We start from the raw sequence: 13,939 nt of genomic DNA on the forward strand, positions 1-13,939 counted from the left end.
CTATTACGAAAACGTTTTTTTTTGTGCTTGTGCTGGGGTTCATTGCCAAGAAAGAGCTCATCATAAAACAACTGTTTTAGGAGTCGATAATCAATAAGCCGGACAGAATGATCCACCCAACGCACGTGGTTCTTAATAACAATGGTAGCAATATTTGTGGTGTTGGCCTTTTTTAAGACACATGTATCAGGGACAAAACTGTCCCACTTTAAACCAAAAATGTGTTTAAGGCAGTGCTGATGAAACCTCCTGTACTTTTCCACATGTGACTGGTACAAAGTCAATGTTTTAGAGGTATAGAGTAGGGATGGCTATATACATGTTTGATATACTGACAGTTTAGTATATATTTTGCATCAAGTTCCGGACGAAAGGAACACCGAGAGATACTAAATATTGCAGCAATATCAGTATTGGATGGGTTGTGAAAGAGATCACGAAAGTGTTCATGCCATCAATTCATAATTTCATCTGAGGTTTTCAAGGTCCTCTCATCATTCGCTAGGCGCGGTGTAGTTGAAAAGGATTTCGAACTATAGGCCTGACAAAGCAAAGCGTAAAAGGCCTAAACATCTCTATGGTCGTGGACAGTCTGTATCTTCCTGGAGAGGTCGGACCACTATTTGTTTTTATTTGGTGCACACAACATTGAACCTCATTCCGTACAGAAGAGAAGTGGTAAGTTAGAGCTGGCCTGTTCAGAGGTGGGGAGTTGAGAAGTTGCAAATGGGCTTTCCGTTTTCTATCAATTTGCACATTTATTATATTGGAGTCATCAGCAAACCAACTTCGATGTCTGTTAACCCTTAATCCAAGAGCTTCAACACCTTTTTGGTTTTTGTATCTCTTACTCTTTCCCAATTACAATCTGAGATCTTCACCTGGTTGAAAGCGGATTTAAAGGAAATTTGTACCACAGGATCCTTCAATCGATACGCTTAGGCATTTGACTCCATTGAAAACGGCTTTTTTGCGAATTGATATTTTGAGTTTAGCTCTACTGCAGTCTGCACAACGCATTACCCTGATTTTGTAGAAATTTACCAGATCACTACGTTTATACAATGTATAATCAAGCAAATGGCCAAATGTTATAACTGAGGATGAAACCAGATCTTGTTTTTCTGGTGAGAAAAAGTGATGGTGATAACAAGATTGAGTTCACTGCAGATATATACACTGTGTATTCATGCATGTATTTAGTTTAGTATATATATATATATATATATATATATATATATATATATATATCATGATTCTTTGAGGGGTACAAAATTTATATAATACAATCATGAAGGGAAGACTTAAATTCAAGATTAAAAACGTTTAAAATAAAGTCAACGTTTAAAATAAAGTTAACGTTTAAAATAAAGTTAACGTTTAAAATAAAGTTAACGTTTAAAATAAAGTTAACGGAGTGAAGAGAAGAGAAGAAAAGAATGGGGGAGTTAGTTGACCGGTTTCGCCCTCGCTTTATCAAAGCTATATCGAGTGATTTGGCCACCTTATAAAATAACATTGCGTTACGGTATGTATGGGGGAAAACATTGGGGGAAGCGATTCGAATACAGCAACGGTATATTACTCGAAGATCTTAGAGACTAATCACGCTCAAACCCAAGAGGCATTCCTTCTGCTTACAGAGAAAAGACTTTCTCAACTGAACGTGAATAGTCTCCCAGATCTTTAAATTAAATAATGAGCGAGCACGAGTCAGGATTGAAAAAGAATTCGTGCTAAAGTTCGTTGTACAGGACGATTTTTTTTATAGTGTGGTCAGTGATGTTTCAATCTTCAATGAGAGCGACACCCAAAAATGCAATTGTGAATTACTGAGGACTTCTACCCAGTCATACCTGACGACATAAACACGAGGTTTTTATCGATCTAACTTCCGACTTTGTTCAACTCTGGGATCTTGCTGTCAGACTCAGGAATCTGCGCGACAAAATACACCCGAAGAAGCTCGGATGGCAATCAATCGAAACATTGTGAAAATAACACTTTACATTAGAACAGTAGTCCGAAGAATTCAAGTCATAAGTATTATGTGTTAATAAGAAATTATATATATGAATGTGTGTTTCTTTGTGTGTGTGTGCATGGCAATCATTCTCTATATTAAGTTTAGTTCATTGTTATCGATTTGTTCATTATACTTTTATCTCTACCACAATCGCCGACTCATTCATCTTCCTATGCTTGTGCGCATGTGTGCGTTTGTGTGTGTTAGTTTGTGTTAGTGTGTGTTTGTGGGTTAGTATGTATCTTATGGAAAAGGAAATATTTATTATTAAAGCAAATAAGATGGAAACTATTTCAAGAAGAGCTAAATATGATTAACTTTCCTTTGAAAGTTAGAGATTCTCTCGCAAATGCAATCAATTCTTTTAAGAATGTTGCTATTAAATTTACATCAGAAACACCTGCTCTTCGATATAGGTTGCAAAAGGCAGATCGAAAATGTACAGACGTATACATTCCATTCTTGACTGCTAAAGAATATACTGATTGCTTATATATTGATAGACTTAGTTTTTAATAAATACACACACGCATACACACACACCCACACCCACACACACACACACACACACATATATATATATATATATATTGTCTTGAGTTGATATTTTATAGTTTCAGATTCCATTCGGAGGGAAAGACTTTGTCTAATATAAAATTATAAAGAGTTAAAATATATATCAGATACTATATTTCCGAATAGACAATTCAGTGTTTGAATATGCTGTTTGCCATCTAAATAATTATTGTCTTGTACGTGTACGTGATAGCAAATGTCAGTACTAATACTTTTGTGTGTGTACATATATATATGTATATATATATATATATATATATATATATATATATATATATATATATATATTAGTATATAGATATGCATTTGCATATATGAATATATATATATAATTTATATAAATATTTATTTACATATTGCTATATATGTATTTATACAATGTTTGGTATGTGTTTCTATATTTGTACCCTAATATGGGTTAGATTGTTCATTTTAAATTATTTTTAAGGGAGGTTATTGCACACACACACACGCGCGCGCATACACACACACACACACACACACACACACATATATATATATATATAATGCCCCTTTAAAATACTTAAGAATGGACTATATATATATATATATATATATATATTTATAGTCTTGGAAGTTTTTTTAACCTTTAAAACTTTATAAAAACTTATTTAATTTTTCTACTCATTTTTTTATCATTCCTCAGAAAACTAAGTAAGTCATTTAATCATCTGCTTTCGCTGTACTAACTTGCTTTCTCGAATTCACAATTATCTTAATGTTAATTCAAGGGATCATCAGTTGTTTACCATGAAACACTGTTTTCGGGGATTTTAAACCAAAACAGTATATTACATCATGGCCCCTCCGCAGTGTTGATCAAATACCACCTCCTTTAATACCCAGAGCAAAAAAAATGTTCTAGATATTACATCTGGTTATCGACTCATGATTTATTTGGCTAACCTATTCATGTTATAAAAATATTGTCCTTGTCTCCAAATTTAAAAGATATATATATATATATATATATATATATATATATATATATATATATATATATATATATATATATATATATGAGTGTGTGTGTGTGCGTGTTCGTTTAAACAGGACATTTATTTTTCAGAGAGGTTTTCAAAACATACCCCTCGCTAAACATACATACACACTCTCCCTCTCTCTTTCTCTCTCTCTCTCTCACTCACACACACACACACACACACACACACACTCATACACACACTCATACACACACACGCGGTTTTTTTCCTTCCATAATCAAAATCTATTGGCGTCGATTACCAAGTTTTGTTTAAAAATTTGAAACTCTGAGTCTTAAACGCTCATTTAACGTTTTTGTCTTTGTTTGTTTACTTTGCATTGTTTCAGTTTTTCAATGTCGCTGATGAATTTGTGGTGACTCTTTCCAACCTCTTATCGTTGATTCAGCGCAATGAAACCACTGGTACGACCTTGAAATATGTATATATAGTGTCGTAATAAATATTATACATATATATATATATATATATATATATATATATACATACATATATATATACATATATATAAACATATATATATACATATATATATACATATATATACAGATATATATATGCATATATATACATATATATACAGATATATATATACATATATGCATATACATATACATATATATATATACATATATGCATATACATATACATATATATATACATATACATATATATATATATATATATATATATATATATATATATATATATATATATACTTCAGCTTCAATATCCATCGAATCTTTTTTAATAATTTTTATTTTCTGGCATCCTTCGGTGAACTTTTGTAGGATTAGGTCTGGTTCATTTTGTAATTTTGTAAGACACACCTCCTAATTTCCGCATATCGACCAGTACTCAGTCCTTGCCCAAATACTAAACATTTAAAATTGTCTGCACAGTTCTGCAAGTTTGAATTCGTCGTAATGTTTATTTACCATGGCTGCGTAAGTTGCGATATCATCTTTGTCATTCTTTTGCAAATTCAGACATAACCAGCTCTTATGGAATAAAGAGACTTTCTGGCGAAATAGTTCTGTACGAAGATTTATTCCGATGTTTTCCGAAGTAAAATAAAATCCACAAATTTGTTATGTCAGGCAATCTCTAATTTCCGTAATAGTAAACGAACCTGTTTCTGGCCAGACCACTGTTTGCAATTAATATCTAAAAAAGCTTTATACCGACGAATATAAGCGTCAAATAGTTTACCTTCTTCAGGTCCGTAGCAGAAATTTTCCATCGCATTCCATATTGAATCATATTGAATGCGGTAGTATTACTTGTATTTTTTATGACTTGAGTAAGAAGCATTTTCATATGCTGTTGATTTTCATATTGCTGGGCCTCTAACCTCATTAGTTTTCATATTGTTGTCTTTCATCTGAGCACTTCTGGTGTACAAATAATTGTTGTTGTTTTTCCTCTCTGCGTTTTTGTTTTTCGTCTGTGCGCTGTTGCTGTTCAATTTGCAGTTTAAATAATTATTCCAATGTACTATGTAAGGGTTTCATTTTTGTATAATTGGGTAAAATATAGAATTTACAGAAATTTAACTACATCATGTGCAGATAAACTAGGTTTTAGTATTTTAGAACAACTAGGGGGGAAAGAAACAGGGATTTGTTTGCTTTAATAACTTCGCAAACGTACGTTGAGTATACAGTTTTAAATTTCTTGAAAGGAATATTTCTTCGAAAAAGAATATCCTTTTCATAGACGAGAATAAATATATGTCAATAGAAATATTCAATATTCTTTCAAAGCGAATGTCTTTTTTCCATAGACCAGAAAAAATATTGTCCGTGCCGAAAAAGGCTGAAAATCGTATTTAATTTTATTTGTGAGTAAAAAGCTTGCTGACACACTTATTTAATGACGCAAGAAAAACACAAATAGTTCGTATTTCTCTTTCGCATTTACAGGTGCGATAAGATGTCGTCACCATCCCGAGCGAAGAGAAGAAAAACAATATGAAAAAATATATACTTTCCACGAGGTTACCATTCTATTTTTTTTAATGTCCACGCACTTATTTGGTTTTCGCGAATTTCTTCCTTTCTCCTTTCCTCAGTGTTTTCTTAACACTTTCTGGGTTTAATTCAGCTTTTCGTCGTGAATTCTTTTGATTTCTGGGAGTATTTTAAATTCGAGTGGCCTCTGTGAGTTATAACTCCGACGTCGTCATTGTTAAAGCTCTGTTAAATGGTTAACAAGAAAAATAGAAAACTCGAAATAAATAATAACGTGTATTGCAAACATACAATAGGTGGGTTGTTCTTCGTAGTGCGACAATCGACCTAGGTTGGTTCACCGGATATCGATTGGCACCTTACGGCTTAGTCACCCAATATTTACTGAGATGGGAATAGTCTATTAGTATGTAACATAGATTAATTCTGCTATTACAAAAGCTAAAGGAGCTAAAAGAACTTGCATTTTGTCTTTTTAGCTTACGTTTTATCGTGACGTCAATAGATTCGCATTTTCTTTGGATTCGAAACAAACTATGAACTGAAACAAAAACTATCTGATTATTTGATGACGTATGCTTCTTTTTATGTAACACAAGTTTGGAATTCTAAACGTCTCTGTGTCGAATTCTTCTGAAACCAAACAGCGAAGCTCGCATACTCCAGAAAAAAAACAGACAGACAAATCAGAATTCTATCTACTAAAAATTAATTTCACAAAAATTGCGGTCTTTTTGCATATATGTACACGTTCAGTTCTTAACACATTTTAAATTCACAAATCTTTCTGATCCATGGATGGTACTAAGAGGCGGAGGAGAGGGGGGTCGTGGAGCGTTTTGGGGAGCTGATTTCTCGAAATTCCGGCGCAAAATCTATGTGTTTTCGAGCGGCATTAGCTTTCATAGTAAGGTCGCGGGTCGGGGTGGACAATTCACCCAACCAATCAAAGTAAGCTACGTATCTGCGGAATTGCGTGTGTGCAACTCTGCAGTATTACTAAAGTTTTTTTTAAATGTGAAACCAAAATGAAATCATCTTCACACAACCTATGGGTCAACACTCATCATTCAGAGAGTCCTTGTCTGAAAACAGGTGTCCTCGAGGTTAACCAGTACAATTCTCATCCAACAATAAAATATATGTTTTAACAATAAAAGAAATATATATCTATATATTTTAATTCAAGTATTTTTGATATCTGCTGATATCCGGGATTCAATTAGACAATTTTAGCATATTTACCGGTCTTTCTCAGGTCCCAGGGGGGCCCTAGAGGGGTCTCAACCTCCCCAATGGGGAGCAAATCGCTTCGTCAAGTCAATCATATTACAATAGTATATAAATGTGAAGTAAATGATAATAATAGAAGCAGAGCATATATTGGAACTACAGAATGCTGATCCAAAGAAAGATTTAATAACCGTATAGCATGGTTTTAAAATACCTTCTGTAAATAATAAGAAAACAGCATAAGCAGAATGGATAATGGAATTAAGAATGAATAACATTGAATACAAATTGAAATGGTCTAGATTAGGTAGTGCTAGAAAATACTCACGAAATAAGCATGGCCGCTGCAACCTTTGCACTCAAGAATCGTATATAATCATATCATATAATGATATCAAAAGAAAACCTTCTAAACAAACGACGAGAAGTAATTCAAAATTGTTTGCATTAGCCTAAGTATATCCTGCCTCGACTAAAACCTGTTTAGGTGTAATAAAAGAAAAATTTAAAAGATACCTTGCTTATTGAAAATATTAATTAAAATAAATAAATAAAATAAAATAAGGATATATATATATATATATATATATATATATATATATATATATATATATATATATATATATATATATATATATATATATATTAGCCCTCCGCGCCGAGTCATAGAAATTTCCAGGTTGGTATCTTGGGGTAGCATTAATTTACCGGGAGAGTAAGACATGCATTCGTTAAGACATGCATATAGGAAAAGGAAACCCTGGTGTAAAAACCTGCAATCTACTGTATACTCTGTCCCGTGGCAGTCATCTGCACCGACAAAGGTTAGCAGTAATACCAAAAGGTGTGGTTGACTCTATACTATAAACAAATCATCTGTGTGGATTTCCGAGCAACTTAGTTGTTGTGGCAGAAGGTCGTACGACGAAATCAACGGGAGAATCCATCATATATAGCCCTATCCATCACCTGTTTATTAAATCTCATTTCAAAATTTTTGCGATTAATAATTTATTTCGGTCTACTGTTCTCATATAGGATGTTATATTTACTGATTTTTTAATACAAGAAATTCGGTAATTACCTTTGGGCAACTACCGAATTTTTGTATTCAAAAATCAGTTTTAATCGTCTTATTATCTACTATTATGATAATTGTCATGATTTAAAATTCTATACTATATCCAATTAGGAGATAGTTATCGCCCAACATCCAATTCTATACTATGCCCAACATGTGCATTGCTTCTTTGAGAAGTTTTACTTATTATACAGCCTGGTACTTACAAATGATGCTGCCTGAAGATATCGGCTTCCTGGCTCTCAAATTTACCAATAATTCCTGTTCTTATTTTTTCTTTCCCTTTGCAAAAAATGTTCTGGATTACTCAAAACAAAATAACAATATTCATGTGTAAAACAATAAAATTAATCACTACAAATAAATATTTTAAAATATAAAGAACTTAGAACATAATACATCTGTGCCAAAATAAACGGATTTGACATCAAATAGCCTAAAATGCGGTAAAATAAAACAAAACACATTGTAGACTCAAAATAAAAAAAATCTCATAAAATTCTTTGATAATTAATAATTTAATCTACTTATAACTTAAAGTTTATTAAAACAGTACTTAAAACACCAATTTAAAGAGGGGCGTATTTCCTGGGTGCATTTTATTAGAAGAAAAGTAACTTCCTAGAGAGAATCTGCACATGCCAACAATCATTCCACCCAAAATGTAAAGTTTTAATGAAAATTACTCCACAAAGGGCGTGAAACCACTTGATTTAAGGAGCAACCATAAAGGAATATTATTATAGCAAACATAGGAGATGTCTATTGCTTTAGTCTTGAAAATAGATAAGAAAACCGAGTTCCAAATGCCTGAAGTTTTTGAAAAGAAGCTACTGAAACAGGAAGTTGTATTACAATGAGGAACAAAAACAGCGAATTTGTGGAAACCATTTGACAAAACAAGTCAAACGAGTTTAAACAAATGAACCTAGAATATATTAGATAATTCTGAAAAACATGTTTTAATAGTAATTATAGAAAACTCCCACATAAATAACATATGTTTTAATAGTATTTATAGAAAACACTCACATAAAAAACGTATGTTTTAATAGTATTTATAGAAAACACTCACATAAATAACATATGTTTTAATAGTATTTATAGAAAACACTCACATAAATAACATATGTTTTAATAGTATTTATTGAAAACACTCACATAAATAACATATGTTTTAATAGTATTAAAAAAAAACTCACATGAATAACATATGTTTTAATAGTATTTATAGAAAACACTCACATTAATAACATTGTGGCTGTTAGAGAGATGTTGCACAGAAGAAAAATGGCGATGTCTATTAAAATACCAAAAATACTAAAAATGTTTCTGCACCTTATCAAGAATTCTTGAATAGAACACCAGCTTCAAAATGACAACACTATTCCATACATGGTCATATAGTAGAGAATAACATCAGATGTGAGAAAGTGCTTAGAAAGATAGAAAACAAAACATAAAACTAAAAGTGATTAGCCAATTTTAGATACATTTAATACTCGTTGGCATTACTATAAGTTATTTAAAATTAAGAAACCTTTTAAACAAGTTTCTAAATGTTTAAAGTGATACGGTTGTGGACCGGAAAGTTAACAAAGAAAAAATATGAATACGGATATGGGTTAGAAAAGAAATTTGTATTGAAACAAAACAGAATATACAAAGAACACAAGTCGTAGCACGTGACGACAAGATGGCGTACTACGAAAGTACAAAGGCCACACAGTGCCGGTGCTTACTTATGCAGTTCAGAAGAGTTCATCTCTTGTGCTTGGGTGAGTCTCCACGCCAAACGAATATACGGAAACAATCTTCTTTCATATTATAAAAGAATGCTATAGATAGTCAAAATCTATACTTATGAATATGTGGATGCTGCTCTGACAAAACTATAAAATATGTATGGGACATATTAAATATCAGGATGTATGTCCTTAGCGAAAGGATGTAATGCAGGACATGAAAGTTTGGTAGTTATTCATAATATTAATGAGGCTATGCGTCATATCTTTGTTGATGACAGTATGTTCTCTAATAGACATAGGAAAAAACGAATGTACACATATCGGAAGCAATGGCAGAAGCCTTAGAAAACGACCTAAAGTCTGTAGTAGAATGGTATCGTAAATGGATGGAGGCATTTAATGCTACTAAGTCTAAGCTTATTTCTTTTAACTACTACAAAAACTTAGTAACCAGCAATTGCCATGACAAATAACACCCTACCTGAGAATTCATTTTTCAAACTCCTTAACATAAATTAGAAAAATACATTGAGGATTTTATCAAGGCTGCTGCAAAGAAGGTGAGCTCTTTCTACCATGCTAGAAAATCATACGCACCTGAGACTATCTTATACCTAGACAAGGATGGAATACTGCTGCCATATCTGGGCAGGAGCTGCTAAAAACAGCCTATCCTCCCTTGACAGAGTACAAAATAGACTTCGTGGCTTAGTGGGAGATGCCCTTTTCTCTACCCTGCAACCTCTCTCCCACAGAAGAGACGTTGCGAGCCTATCCTTGTTTTATTGTTATTTCCATGGCAGGTTCTCGTCTGAACTCCAATCTCTGGTCCCCCCTCGCCAATCTTTCACGAAAAACACCCGTCTAGCTGAATCCACTGTGAAAAATTTCTCCCACTCATTATCTGTGCTTAAATCAAAACGTAGATTCCATGAACAAAGCTTCTTTCTTAGAACTGCACGCCTGTGGAACTCTGTTCCGTCTGCCTGCTTCCCACCTGACTAAAACTTGGATGTCCTCAAGTCCAACGTAAACAAATTCCTAATGAACCGCCCCCTTAAGTAAACACTTCATCAAATCTCCACACTAACGTAATGTACTTGCAATAGCCCTTATCCCTGAGTGGCTTCTGGGCCTTGATAAGTGGTGACCACCGTGTAAAAAAAAAAGAAAAAAGCTACTAATGCACATGTAAACTGATGAATTTACCGCTAGTGTTACTCGGGTTCAGAAAAAAGAGACACACATCTGATATGGTTGCCATTGCTGGAATGTTGTAACCCACCCCTGTGTCGGTTTTGCATATACTTTAATGAAATGTGCTCTGATAAACCCATAGCACGTTGTGCAACATCTATGTACATACTCCAGACTAACCAAAGAAGCAGCAAAATTCTATTGCTTTATTGTAGAGGCTTCTTGATGCAGGAAAGCCTTCTACTCCAATATGTACTTCTCTCAGACCACTAGACTCTGAAATTTCCTCCTTGTTTCTGACTCTTCTGACTTTATTAACTTGAAAAAGTTTAAATATAATGTGAACATACATCTTGCTACTCAACTCCTCACAGTCTCCTGTTTAAAATGATTCTAAACTGTAGTCTCTTACGTCCAAGTAGTCATATGCTTTGTTTCGGGTTAAAAGAGTAAAAATATAGTAGCATCATAGACGTACGGATTTATTTTTATTTTTCATATTCGATATCCAAATAACCTTTTTCCTTGTTAAAACCGGGTAAAAATTGTTGGAATTGTCAATGTCGATAGCGATTTTTCCTAAGATTATGTTTTAATACTGTAAAAGTTGTCTCCCTGTGACGGTTTCAGAGTTATTCTTATTTTTCAGTGACATAAGGATTTTAGGTAAATAGGGGTTACTTCCCTTTGTTTTTTTCATTATTATATAAAATTGTGATACGTTTATATCTATTTCTTCGACTCAGAATGTAAACAAAAGTAGACGTGTCCTTCGAGTCTGTGTGTTGAACAAAAACATGCTTACCTGTTAATTTTGTTTGTTGATGCCTATTTCCTTCTACAGTATTAATCCTATTTAAAACAAAGTATGTTTTATTAGATTCTTAACTTTCATAATTAATCATCAGAAACATTACGTACTATTTCATAGAACTCTCAGTTAAGTTTTACATAATTGTGTCTTTCATAAAATACACCTTATCTAAGTCGTCATTGAGGAAGCGCAGAATTTTTATATATTTTATGGGGTTTACTTTGTTTAAAGAGCACTGACATGATACACAAACTATTCCATAAAACACCTGGTTTGCTTTAAGGTGAATCCGTCTTGAGCTAAAATTACATCTTAAGTGAATAATCAATAATTCCTTTCATCAATAGTTTTCTTATTTTCACAATTTGAATTTACCTTCAACCCGATCGATGTAAATTTCGTTGGGCACGCAATATCTATCAGGCCGTATCAGTAAAAACATTTTCTTGTGTTTTAGAAGAGGAGAGGAACGATATAGCCAAGTTTTGGTGGAAGGCAGACATCTTTAACAAAAGAAATGGTTGGATAGTTTGCAGAAAATGCCTTACATCATCGAAAGTTTATGTAGGAAAAAGCTAAAGAAAGAATAAAAAAAAGCTGAAATAGAGACAGGATATATAAGTAAACGAAATAACAGAAAAGGCAATGGCGATAACTCAAATAAGGCAAGAACGCAAAGGAAGAAATAGAAATTGTGGAGGTAATGCAATCGATTGGAGAAAAATAGGCAAAAAGGAACGAAGAAAAGAAAACAGGGAAATCGTTTTTGCTTTTTTCTGCTAACGGCGATGATAATTGATATTTGAACGTAAGTAAATAAAGAAAGCGGTGAATGACGGCTTTCAAGGACCTTCACACTTTTATGTGGAGTGCAAGCCTCTCTCTCCCCATTCGTTCTCTCGTCATCATTTCATTTGTTTCTTACGATATTCGAATAAGCTGAGTAAGTCAGTGGGTATGAAATGAAGAATGAAAAAGGTGTCTTGAAAGATATGTTTATAAACGTGTGAAAAAGAAAGACGGCATGGAATAGAAAGGGAAGGAGATGAGGAAAGAAGATGAGAGCAACGTCAGGAACGACAACGACGAAAGCACAAAATAAAGATAAAATAGAAGAATAATAAACTAGAAAACATATGTGACTCGTTGGGTCATCTATTAAGTTCGCGTTTTCTTGTTTGTCTCAGAAAAGAATGAATCTACAAAATGTAAGAGAATAGGCATGGGTGTCCAGAGTGCGCTTTCTCACTCACATCTACGCCGATACGCTGAAATCAACAGACCCATCTCCTAATGATGTTGACACTAACTCCATCGGTTTCGTAAACGGTAAACAGTCACCGGTTATTGTCCGATAGGGGTTGCTTTCTTAGAATCTCACAACGTCAATATCTGCGACAGATATGAAACTTACAGGCCATTCATGCACAAGGTCAATCATCATATTGCAATTCGCAATACCCCCTGATCTATTCGAGCGAAATAAAAAATAGGAGGCATAACTTTTGGGGCACCCTCATATATATATATATATATATATATATGTATGTGTGTGTGTGTGTGTGTGTGTGTGTGTGTGTGAAAAATCACAAGTAAACTAATCAAGTTTTAGAAAATAAACGTCATCGGACTGAAATTCTGAAACGTGTATATAGTTATGCTGATATTCTACTTCATATATTAGTATAAAATAACAGTTTTCTTAAAATGAAGCATTATATTCAAAATTGCTTGTTTCAACGAAGTAATGTATAATTGCTGGAGGAAAATAACTATTCGCAGTTGAATGGTTAGAATATATTTATACAAGATTATCCTCTACTTGTCTTTTAATCTTACGAAAGTTGAATTGAACTTATTCTCGCAGACAATCAACTAGGCAATTATTATTAACTGTTGAGTTGAACTTTCATTGTTCAGCTTGTTTAATATAAAAATCAATTTGAAGTTCTCTTTTGTAATCTATATATGAATACCGTAGAAACTTTAACGTACGTACGTACGTACGTTAAAGGTTCTACGTACGTACGTGCGTCACGGTTTTCCAGATTATTACGTACGTACGTGTGTCACGGTTTCCAGATTATGAATTATTCGATCGGGAGATTTTTTTAATAAAAAAAGGAGGATAGAATTTGACAACATACTATGCACATTAAATTAACAGAATGTAGATGAGATAATTTAATGCTCATAGTATGTTATCATTTTTTATCCTCCTTTTGAATAATAAATAGGAATGAATAAATAAAATGAATAGGTCATC

Source organism: Euprymna scolopes, chromosome 7 (assembly GCF_053919585.1).
Source record: "Euprymna scolopes isolate OS-2025 chromosome 7, ASM5391958v1, whole genome shotgun sequence".
Classification (NCBI taxonomy): domain Eukaryota; kingdom Metazoa; phylum Mollusca; class Cephalopoda; order Sepiida; family Sepiolidae; genus Euprymna; species Euprymna scolopes.